Below are 9,720 nucleotides of genomic sequence, written 5' to 3'. Positions count from 1 at the left end.
CCGGGTCGCAGAAAGACGTGAACGGCGACAGTTCCGGACGCCGCCGGACACGCCGTCGAGGCGCCCGAGAGGGCGCGCGTCTCCCGGCAGCTCGGCGCCTCCGATGCCGAGTGCCAGGAACACCCCCGGCGTCGTTGTCTGTCCTCTGTGGATCGGGACGCCGCACCTATAAGTAGACCTGTTCCGGTGGTCGGCGGGGTCTCCGCGGACTTCGGGGGTGTTTCCCGGCGGCTCCCTCGACTCGGGGTGGTCGCCCCAGCAGCCAGGGACGTCCCCTCACAGATCATACCCGCAAGCGAAGGTGGCGGGCGTCAGGGACGCCCCCGGCGTCGGTGCACACGGTCGCTGTACGTCCGGCGGCACACCTACTAGCTGCGACACCGCTAAGGCGCGTCGCGGCGGTCTTCGGGGGCGCCTCCCGGCGCGAGCATTAAAAGTACAGTAAATAAATAAGGAGGAGAATGAAAAGAAAAACAAAAGTAGGTGGGCAACCGGGCAACACGCACGGCGCGCGCCAATGAGCGCGCATCACTCGCCGGGGCGGTCCAAGTGCCGGGAACGCCCCCATGGCATGCCAAAAGGCACGCGTCTCTTGCACGCACCAGTGCCTTCGTCGGGAAGGCCCGGCCGGCACTCCTTGGTGCGCGCGTCCCTCGCAGAGGCCTGTCCGGTCGCCGCGAACGCCTGCCCGCGCTCTCATTCGCTGGGACAACAGGCCACGCCAAACCAACCATCGCCTCGAGGAACGCCAGGCACGCCAAGGGGTGCGAGAAAGGCAGGCAGCCGCGCGGTACGCTCGGCGCCAATGGGCGCGCATCCAGCGCAAAAGGCGGTTCCAGTGGCGGAAACGCCTCCCCGGCACACCAATGGACGCGCGTCTCCCACTGAAGCGTCGGCCGTCGGCAGGAACGCCTCCCGTGCGCACCGAAGGGAGCGCGCCTCTCACAGGGGTCCATCCGGTCGCCAGGAACGCCTCCGCGCGCTCCCATTCGCCAGGACAACGGGCCACTCCGCAGCCTCCGTCGCCCCGAGACACACCCGGCACGCCGGGGGACGCGCAGCCCTACTCGACGAAGGCCCGGCCACAGCAGACGCCACACGGCCGCCCCACACACGCCACGATACATCCGGCACTACCCGACAGCTCGTAAAAAGGCCGCCGTGCACGCCGTGCCCTCCCCAGCACAAGGACCGCCGCTCGTTGTCTCGGCTGAGCCGGCAGGGGCCAAAGCCCCGCCCTACTCGGCCAGGGGCCGGCTCGTCCAGAGGACAGTGTCACGACCGGTCCCCTGGCAGACGGCCACGCGCACGCGCGCGAAACAACCCGAAGGCGGCTAAAAACGAATAGCAAAAGGGGCGATCCGTCACGAAAATCGCACAGGCGTCCGCGAGCCGCCCCGCACGACGCACGGTGTCCCGCCCCGGCGCGCTGCGCGGCCTACCAAGCGTCCGGCGCCATCCCGACCCCGCCCTGGTCGGGCATGTGATCACTAATTATACCGACCCCGAGCAGCGAGCACGCCGTCCGGTCTGTGAGGAGGCGCGGGTAATCGCTCGGCGTGAGAGCACCCCCGGACGCCCGTATCCGCTCCACTATAGCGGCCGTTAACGCGCAGCTCGCAAAAAGATGCTGCGCGTCCCGGCAGGTCGCCCCGCAGGGGCAGGGCATGTCCTGCGAGATGCGGAAGCGATGGAAATAATAAGGGAATCTGCTGTGGGCGGTAAGCAGACACGCCAACCGCCCAGGAGGCGGGAAGTCCCGCGGTATGTGCGTGATATCCGGCACCCACTTGTACAATTCGGTGTCGGAGTGCTCCCCGCGCCACTCCACGGCCCATCGCGCTCGCACGGCGGCCGAGAACGCGGCCCTCACGACCCGGAAGGACCGGTGCGACCTTCGGTCCACTCCTGAGATCGCCGCAGAGCCCGCCGCCATGTCCGCGAGCTCGTTCCCAAAGATACCCCGGTGGGCGGGCACGTGGAACAACGACAAGGCTGTAGCGTCTTTGTAGACGGTACAGCGCGCTCTTAATGCTCGCGACGCGCGCGTTCCTGGTGACCTCGTTGTACAGCGCGGCGAGTAGCGACAAGTTATCGACGTAAATATGCGCCGGAGGCTCCCACGCATGTGTATCCAGGTAATTCAAAGCCTCAGTTAGCGCTACCACCTCGGCGCAATAGGTGCTCGAGGCGACCGTGAGGCGATATTTGCGCACCGCGACGATCGAACCCCGCGGCTTCAACACTACCACCGCCGCGCCCGCGGACCTCGACGTGTGCGAGCCGTCGGTATACAGGTGCGTGCCCGGCACGGACAACCACGCGCGAGCCGCCGTGACGTCTAGCCGCGCGAAGGGAAACCCACGCGCCTCCGATGGGTGGGCGCCCCAGGCATCGTGCGGGTACAGCGTCTCGTCCGGCGCGAAGGTGTGTGCGCCGAACGTGACCGTTCGTCGCATGCGGAACAGGTCAAACTCCGCGTTGAACCTGTAGAGCTCCAGCCCGATGGGCGGCTGGTTCGCGAGCACCTGCTGCGCGGCCGTCCGTGTTGTGCGATACGCGCCCGTGATCGCCAAAAGCATGGTGCGCTGTACCGTGATCATGCGGGCCTTGAGCCGGCAGTCAGGTGACCGCGACCACCTTATCGGGGACGCGTATGCCACCGCCGGCAGGAGTACCTGTCGGTACAGGCGGCGCCGCATGGTGGACCGTGTGCATCCGCATGAACGACGGACTTGATGGCAAGCGTCTCTGCCTTCCGCTGCAGGTGCTCGGAATGCTCGAAGAACGACAGGCGCCTGTCAACCACCACTCCCAGGAGCCTGACAGACGAGCGAAACGGAAGCCCCCTCGCACTGCCCTTCAACCGGACGGTCGGGTGGCTCTTCTCCCTGCCCCCCTTTCCGAATGAGAAGAGGACGCAGAAGGTTTTATCGTTGTTGAGGGCGATTTTACATTCGGCTGTCCACGCCTCGATGCGACGTATCGCCTCCGCCACGGCCTCCATAACTCGCGCCCTGTTCTTACCCGGCACGAGTACGATCGTGTCGTCTGCGTACGCCTGCACCCCGCACCCCGGCCGGCATCGGCAACCGAAGCAGCCCGTCCACCACCACGTTCCACAGGAGCGGGGAGATGGGCGGTCCCTGTGGACTGCCGATCGACGTCTCCGCCGAGACCGAACCGGCGTGCGACGCGTACTCGACAGTGCGGCCCTCGAGAAATGAACCGAGCAGGCCGACGAGGTTGGCCGGGCAGCCGCCGTCCCTAAAATACTTAATGACGAGGGGGTGCCACACACTGTCAAACGCGCCCCGGAAGTCCAGTGATATGAGCACCACGGGCGTGCATTCGGCTATGTGGCGCTTGATGTAATCGCAAGCGCGTGCAGCGCTATCACCGCGCACCTGCCGTGGGTGAAGCCGTACTGGTGGGGATGCGTGTGACCTCGCGAGGAGGCGAAATAATACAGCCAGCCCTGTAACAGCCTCTCGAGCACCTTCCCCAGGATGGAGATCATGCAGATCGGCCGGTACGAGCTCGGCGATTCCACCGGCTTGCCGGGCTTTTGGATAAAGACCAATCTGCCTCTCCTCCAAGTCCTGGGGAAGTACCCCAACCGCAGTGCCGCGTTCATTAACATGCACCCGAAGCGCGGGTGCGCGGCGAATAATTCACTGACTACCTCGGTCGTGAGACCGTCCGGACCAGGAGCGGAGCTGCGCGGCATTCTACTCAATACCGCCTGAATTTCGCCCAGCGAAAACGGCCTCTCCCTCTCCGCCGTGGCGTACGGCCGGCCAACCGCCGCACGGATCTCGGCGTGCGCGGGCGCGTCCGTCTCGGGCCTGTCGCGCGCGAAAAGATGGTGAAGCAGCTGCGACGCCGACTCGAGGACGCTCGCCGTCCGGCCGCCACCCTGCCTCGTCAGCGGAGGCAGCATGACATGCGACCGGGCGGCCCCGAAAGCCAAACGGAAGGGGGCTTGAAAAAGCGACCGCCGGCTGCACTGGTTGCAGACCGCCCTGTCTGCGTCCTCCTTAACGCGCGCCACGTCTCGGCGGTATGCCGCCAGCGCCCGGCTGTACTCGCTGCGAAAGAGGGCCCGCAGCTCGTCGCAGCGACACTGCTGAAAACGGCGCCGCATCGCGTTAACCGCCCTGCGTCGGCCGTCCAGCTCGGGCGTCCACCAAGATTTGCCACCCACGCCCCTCCTCTCGCGCGCCGGCCGGAGTTGCTTATTGCGCTCGCGATCGATAACGGTGCAAAACTTCGCGAGTACCGCGTCCAGGGCGGCCGGCGAGGCGATGTCCGCGCGCCCCGCGCTCGCGAACCATCGCGAGTTGCGGACAGCCTCCAACCACTTACGCCTACCGTAGTTGGTGAGGCGCCGGCCAGTCGTGCACGCGCCAGTGTGGACGGCGATGTCTAAGCGGCGGTGCTCCGACAGCGTCTCCTGTTCGGAAACGCGCCACGTGCAGCCGCGCCGTACGGGCGTCGGCGACGCGAGGGTTACGTCAATCCAACTGTCGACGTATTTGTTAACGTATGTCGGGGGCGAGGACGCGTCGTTAAGGACCACCAGACCCGCAGCCGCCGCGAACGCAATCAGCCGAGTGCCCCTGTCGTCTCCCTCGCGAGGGCCCCACAGGACGCTGTGCGCGTTGAAGTCACCCATGACTTCAACGGTGGGGAGATCAGCGTCACTGAGACACAATTTCATTTTCGTTTAGGGCTGCCCACAACCAAAATACTGCAGGCAGTAGTATCCACGACGATTTTTGGGAAGTTGTTGTTGGGCAAGATATGAATGTCGGCCTTCAATTTTGCAAATGCAATGTTGCCGCTAAAATTGGTAATTAAAACTTTATAAAAATTTTTTTTACTTGTGACGTCAGCCGTATTTGCCACGATGCCGCATTTGTATTGGTTGCCAAGCCTTACAGTCTGACAGAAGATGTGCACATGCGCTTATCACAAGTTATCAGTGCAGCACCCTGTGTTATTTGGCACAGAAAAAACAGCGTGTATTGGCCTCGAGCTCCACCATGGGAAAAGCTGGCGCCACCGTCGGCGTGACGTGCTAGGATGGATCACGTGTACATAGCGGCCGCGTCGGCTGCTTCGGGAGCGCCGAAGCGAGCTGGAGATGAGAGTTCAAGTTCCCTCGTACGCTGCGGTCCTCATTTAGTGGCGAGCTTTTCCCGGTTCGAGTGTCTCCTTTAACACGATTGAAAGCACTACAATACGTAGTGGCTGCCTTTGCAGGCGCGCAACATGGTAGGCTACTGCTCGGTGCCGCAATGCAGGACGTACGCAACGGAGCCCGGTGTCAGCCTTATTCATACGTAGCCGCAGGACAAGAAGCTGCGTGAAGCTTGGCTCGCGAAACATAAAACCGGCAAACAGTCATCGGCTACAACTCGGGTATGCAGCAAGCACAGACGCGAGGAAGATTTCTGCTGCGGCGCCGGGTCTGCGATGCTCGAAAAACGCCCACTGAGACTCTCGCCCGAGTCCGCTGCCCGACTAATGTCATGACGGTTTGGTCTATGAACTTGTCGATGCTATAGATACTGGCAGGTTCACTGGAGTGGAAAGGGGGCGGTAAGAAGCACATTAAAAAAAAGCATGGCATATGGTCATGTTTGTGTTATGAAATAATGCACTGGATTACAAAGAAAGAAGCAGCGGGAAATCGCACGCTGAGAAAACCGATAAACATATAGTGCGACGAAACTCGAGAAATAATATTGAAACGTCCAAGAATTTAGAAGAAAAAAAGATTGAATCGTCGCGTCGGCACTTCACAGTCCCCGTAGGCGTCGAAGTCTCTAAAATGAAATTATTTTTGAACAACTCTGATAGCGCCCACGCAACAATGGTTGCTCGCATACTGTGAAATGCTCATATTCTGCGGCCTAAAGCTCATGGCACGGTGCGAAAACGCGCACGCGGCGAAAGCGAAACAGTGCGCGGACAAGCATGCAGACGCACAGTCGGTCGCTGCGAAGCTGTGCGATCGCTGCATTGAGGCTTCATTCTGTTATGCCCCATTTGGTTATACAGACAGCCCACTCAAACAACATATTTCACATAGTTTACTCTCAGCGTTTGCCTACCTTTCACGCAAGAAGCCGGTTCGGCAGACTCCATCGCGGTGACCGCGCACAGTGGCGTTCACTGTACGTATTCGGTAAAGAGATGGCGTCTGTAAACGATTCTGTGCTTTCAGTTTGCCCAAGACTATAATTTAGACAGTAAAAACCTTCTTTCGTTTCGAAAGTACTTACAGAAATGTCCGGGAGAGCTCCCGCGTGGTTTTTTCAGTGAGCGCTGACAGCAAAACCTATGAGGAGCACGCCGCGTGATCCCTCATACCACGGCAGCGAGGCGCCAATACCTGCCGCATTGGTGATCTCTGGGAAAGAAAGCGAAGACTAGGGGGACCCGGGGGACGTGCGCGGTATCCGAGGCGGCTGTACTGGTTGCTGAAACCCGGAAATTGTCGATATCCTCGCCTTCCTCAACTACAACCGGAGGGGGGGGGGTGACAGAAGACCTATGGGCCCCGGGTGCCAGACAACCTAGCTACGCCACTGAGTGTGCTGCCGTATTTTCTGCTCCTACGGGGATGCGCGGCGCGATGGTCGAGTTGAGTGTCCATGGCGCCTTTTCACGAGCTGCCAGGTAAGACAGGCCTTCCATGCGATGTAGAAACAGTAGAGCCCGCACCGTCAACCAAGTGAAGTTAGTTGACATGCTTGCGCGATTGCCACCGTGCCCTCTGACCAGGTGACGATCAGCCGCCGTATTTATATCCGGGCTTGGTGACGTTACACGCAGGGGTAGCCAAGAAGGTAGTCCGTGAGCACTCGGGTACTGTGCTGCCGTATCTTATGCTCCGATTTCGATGTGCAGCGCGATGGCTGAGTTGAATTTTTCTGGTACCTTTTCACGAGCTGCCCGGTAAGATAGGCCCTCTACGCGATGAAGAAACAGCATAGCCAGCACCGTCAACCAAGCGAAGTTAGTTGACATCCTTGCGCGATTGCCACGTTGCCCTCTGACCAGGTGACGATCGGCAGCCGTCTTTATAGCCGGTCTTGGTGCCGTCACACGAAAGGGTAGCCAAGAAGGTAGCCCGTGATTACACGGGTAGTGTGCTGCTTTATTTTCTGCACCGATTGCGATGCGCGGCGCGATGGCCGGGTTGAATTTTTCTGCTGCCTTTTTACGAGCTGCCAGGTAAGACAGGCCCTCAACGCGATGAAGAAACAGCATAGCCTGCACCGTCAAGCAAGCGAAGTTAGCGGACATGCTTGCCCGAATGCCACCGTGCCCTCGGACCAGGTGACGAGCGGCCGTCGCCATTATAGTCCGGCTTGGTGACGTTACACTCAAGGCTAGGCCAGAACGTAGCCCGTGAGCACACGGATAGTATGCTACCGTATCTTCTGCTCCGATTGTGATGCACGGCGCGATGGTCGAGTTGAGTTTCCATGGTGCCTTTTCACCAGCTGCCAGGTAAGAAGGGCCGTCCACGCGATGTTTAAACAGTAGAGCCTGCACCGTCAACCAAGTGAAGTTAGTTGGCATGCTTGCGCGATTGCCACCATGCCCCCTGACCAGGTGACGATCGGCCACCGTCTTTATAGCCGAGCTTGGTGACTTCACACGCAATGGTAGCCAAGAAGGTAGCCCGTGATTACACGGGTAGTGTGCTGCCGAATTTTCTGCTCCGATTGCGATGCGCGGCGCGATTGCCGGGTTGAATTTCCAGGGTGCCTTTTCACGAGCTGCCAGGTAAGACAAGCCCTACACGTGATGAAGAAACAGCAGAGCCTGCACCGTCAAACAAGTGAAGTAAGTTGACATGCTTGCGCGATTGCCAACCATGCCCTCTGACCAGGTGACGATCGGCAGCCGTCTTTATGTCCGGGCTTGGTGACGTTACACGCAAGGGTAGCCAAGAAGGTAGTCCGTGAGCATTCGGGTACTGTGCTGCCGTATCTTCAGCTCCGATTTCGATGTGCAGCGCGATGGCCGAGTTGAATTTTTCTGGTACCTTTTCACGAGCTGCCAGGTAAGACTGGCCCTCCACGCGATGAAGAAGCAGTGGAGCCTGCACCGTCAACGAAGCAAAGTTAGTTGACATGCATGCGCGATTGCCACCGTGCCCTCTGACCAGGTGCCGATCAGCCGCCGTCATTATATACGGGTTTGGTGACGTTACACTCAAGGATAGGCAAGAAGGTAGCCCGTGAGCACACGGGTAGTATGCTGCCGAATCTTCTGCTCCGATTGTGGTGCACGGCGCGATGGTCGACTTGAGTTTCCACGGTGCCTTTTTCATGAGCTGCCAGGTAAGACAGACCTTCCATGCGACGTAGAAACAGTAGAGCCCGCACCGTCAACCAAGTGAAGTTAGTTGACATGCCTGCGCCATTGCCACCGTGCCCTCTGACCAGGTGACGATCAGCCACCGTCTTTATATCCGGGCTTTGTTACTTTACCCGCTAGGGTAACCAAGGAGGTAGTCCGTGAGCACTCGGGTACTGTGCTGCCCTATCTTCAGCTCCGATTTAGATGCGCAGCGCGATGGCCGAGTTGAATTTTTCTGGTACCTTTTCACGAGCTGCCAGGTAAGACTGGCCCTGCACGCAATGAAGAAACAGCAGAGACTGCACCGTTAACCAAGCCAAGTTAGCTGAAATGCTTCCGCGATTTCCGCCGTGCCCACGGACCAGGTGACGATCGGCGGGCGTCTCTATAGCCGAGCTTGGTGACGTCACCCGCAAGGGTAACCAAGAAGGTAGCCCGTGATTACACGGGTAGTGTGCTGCCCTATTTTGTGCTCCGATTGCGATGCGCGGCGCGGTGCCCGGTTTGAATTTTTCTTGTGGCCTTTCACGAGCTGCCCGGTATGACAGGCCCTTCATGCGATGAAGAAGCAGCAGAGCCTGCACTGTCAATCAAGGCAAGTTAGTTTACATTCTTTCGCGAATGCCACCGTGCCCTCTGTCCACGTGACGATCAGCCGCCGTCTTTATATCCGGGCTTGGTTACGTTGCGCGCAAGGGCAGCCAAGGAGGTAGTCCGTGAGCACTCGGGCACTGTGCTGCCGTATCTTCAGATCCAATTTCGATGCGCAGCGCGATGGCCGAGTCGAATTTTTCTGGCACCTTTTCACGAGCTGCCAGGTAAGACTGGCCCTGCACGCAATGAAGAAACAGCAGAGACTGCACCGTCAACCAAGCCAAGTTAGCTGACATGCTTCCGCGAATGCCGCCGTACCCTCGGGCCAGGTGACGATCGGCCGCCGTCTTCAAAGCCGGGCTTGGTGAATTCACACGCAAGGGTAGCCAAGAAGGTAGCCCGTGATTACAAGGGTAGAGGGCTGCCGTATTTTCTGCTCCGATTGCGATGCGCGGCGCGGTGGCCGGGTTTGATTTCCATGGTGCCTTTTCACGAGCTGCCAGGTAAGACAAGCCCTACACGCGATGAAGAAACAGCAGAGCCTGCACCGTCAAACAAGCGAAGTTAGTTGACATGCTTGCGCGAATGCCACCGTGCCCTATGTCCAGGTGACGATCAGCCGCCGTCTATATATCCGGGCTTGGTTACGTTGCGCGCAAGGGCAGCCAAGGAGGTAGTCCGTGAGCACTCGGGTACTGTGCTGCCGTTTCTTCAGCTCCGATTTCGATGTGCAGCGCGTTG

Source organism: Dermacentor variabilis, unplaced genomic scaffold (genome assembly GCF_050947875.1).
Source record: "Dermacentor variabilis isolate Ectoservices unplaced genomic scaffold, ASM5094787v1 scaffold_16, whole genome shotgun sequence".
Taxonomy (NCBI): Eukaryota; Metazoa; Arthropoda; class Arachnida; order Ixodida; family Ixodidae; genus Dermacentor; species Dermacentor variabilis.
This window is presented reverse-complemented; position numbering follows the sequence as displayed.